Source organism: Herpailurus yagouaroundi, unplaced genomic scaffold (genome assembly GCF_014898765.1).
Source record: "Herpailurus yagouaroundi ecotype Mexico unplaced genomic scaffold, PumYag 183, whole genome shotgun sequence".
Lineage (NCBI taxonomy): Eukaryota > Metazoa > Chordata > Mammalia > Carnivora > Felidae > Herpailurus > Herpailurus yagouaroundi.
Genome location: NW_024412414.1, coordinates 12775321 through 12777928, shown reverse-complemented (window position 1 = coordinate 12777928; position 2608 = coordinate 12775321).

Genomic DNA, 2608 nt, shown 5'->3' with positions numbered 1-2608 from the left:
CAAATTTGAAAGCCATAATAATAACACTTCATATTTATAAAGTAACTAATATATATTGAGCCCACTGCAACATACTGGTGTTCTTATCCCCATTTTACAGATTTGTAAACAGGGACTCAAAGTGGTTAATTGTTCAAGCTTTGACAAAAACAAATGGCAGAGTCAAGGTTCCAATCCAAGACCTTCTGGCAGAAAAGGTATGCCCTTACCTATGTAGCCCACTTGAGCCTCGTTGTTGCCTAGTTAGTAAAAACATTGGGAGACAGAGCGTGGTAAGGGGCTGATGGAATTTCTGGGCACAGGGCTTGGAAGCCAGGTAGATGTGGCTGTGGGAAAATGTCTGCATAATATATGCATAATTTGGTTGTGATAATATGGGTGTGGACTCATTTCAGGGAGGAGTGAGTGTGAGATAAATAATTTGAATCTGTGTTCCCATACTTAAGTATGGTGGTTAGCACTTACAATGAATGACTCCTTATACATTATGTGTGTTTCTAAGGAACATGACCTGATCTACGTGATGCATTGAGTCTAGTAAAAAACAGCTTGACTCTTAGGCCAGAGATGAGATCAGCGACTGAGAAAGTAACCATCTCAGTCTTGGAAACTTAATTAAGGATTCTCAGAGGAAGAAATGTTTGACTAAAACTTGAAAATTGTGTCAGAGCTTTGCAGACAGAGAAGGTGTTGAATAAAGGAAAAGGAAGAAGGAAACGGAGTATGGTGCCAATTAATCAACATAAATATGAATGTTTAAAAACTGTAAGGAGGGGCACTTGGGTGGTTCAGTCGGTTAAGCGGCCGACTTCGGCTCAGGTCATGATCTCGTGGTCCGTGAGTTTGAGCCCCGTGTCAGGCTCTGTGCTGACAGCTCAGAGCCTGGAGCCTGTTTCAGATTCTGTGTCTCCCTTTCTCTGAACCTCCCCCGTTCATGCTCTGTCTCTCTCGGTCTCAAAAATAAATAAATGTTAAAAAAAAAAATTTAAAAAAATAAAAACTGTAAGGAAACTTATAAATAAAAGACACAATAAAAAGTGTGCTTTATATTTATAAAACTCTTTGTGGGGGCAGGGAAAGAAAACCCTTTATTTTCAAAGTGCTGTCATTTGCATTACCTGATTCACACAACCCTGTGAACAGAACATTGGTATTTGGCATATGTTTTAGTCCATTTAGACTGTTATAAAAAATGCCTAAATGCCTTAGACTAGGTAGTTATAACTGACAGGATTTTATTTCTTACAGTGCTGGTTGCTGGAAAGTCTGAAGTCAACGCACCAGTAGTTTTGGTATCAAGTGAGAGCTTGCTTGCTTTTCAATGGCGACTTCTCACTGGGTCCTCAGGAGGAGGAAGCGGTGAGGGAGTCCTCTGGGTTTCTATTTTAGGGACACTAATCTCATTCATGAAACTCTACCCTCATGACTTAAGCACATCCCAAAGGTCCCACCTCCTAATACCATCACATTTGGCACTAGGTTTCAACACAGGAATCTGAGGGGACACAAACTCTCTGTCCATAGCGTTAAGGGAACTGAGAAACTATTTAAGTTTCTTGATCTTGATGGTAAAACAACCGAGAACTAGAATTCAGAACACTTAACCCTTAAACCTCAATTCATTGCTCTCAGTAGATAAAATATAAAAAGCCTACTTATACCTTTAATACTAAGAAAGAAAACATTGTCATGCTTTTAGAGAAAGAAATAGTGTACTTGTAGTCCTTTAACGGTAAGGAAAAGAATTTCTTATCACATTAGATTCAGTTCCTTTAAAAGAAAAGGGGTTAAAAGTGAGAAATCTCTATTTCAGAAGCATCACATAATGATGATCATAGTCAAGAGATGAATAAATTATTCATTATTCTCTTTGAGAGAATATCAAAGAGCTGATTTGAAATATTAGACATTTCACAGCAGTAGACATTTGTATCTAACGTCCACTATAATAATTTACCTAATTTATCTACAGCACTACACTCAGAAATATAGACTCTAGGTTACCCCTAATATCAAGCTTTCTTCAGTTCCTGGAGAATTTCTGTGTTGCATTTTTGACTTTTAGATTTCTAAGTCATTCTGAAGTTTTTCTCAAGTAATAGGAATTGCATTATAAGTAATTTTCTGTAAAAATAAGGATTTAGTAAAGGATTTTTGGACTAACATTAGATGTAATCACTTTCTTTTGGTTTTAATGATCTCAACTTGACTGCTTTCTTCCTCTATTGTGCATTGAACTCAGATAATACTAAGAGCTAATATTAATTGAGCACTTTCTATGTGATACGTATTGTATTAAGCATTGATTCAGACATTACCTAATATATTTATTATAGTGCTTTATTATTTTGTTGTGTTTTATGTCTCTCTACCAAGAAACAATGCCAAGAAAGAGATAGCTCTTTAGAAGCTGGAAAATCTCTGCTCCTTAATTTTGGACGCACAAGTTCAAATCCCAGCTCTGCTGTTTGCCAGCTCTATGGCCTTAGGAAAAACATATACTCTAAATACAATATTATAAAAACATATACCATGAATACAATAAAGTCAATTTTGCTAACTATAAAATGCATGTACGGTCTCTGGTGAGTACATGAAATAAATAGCA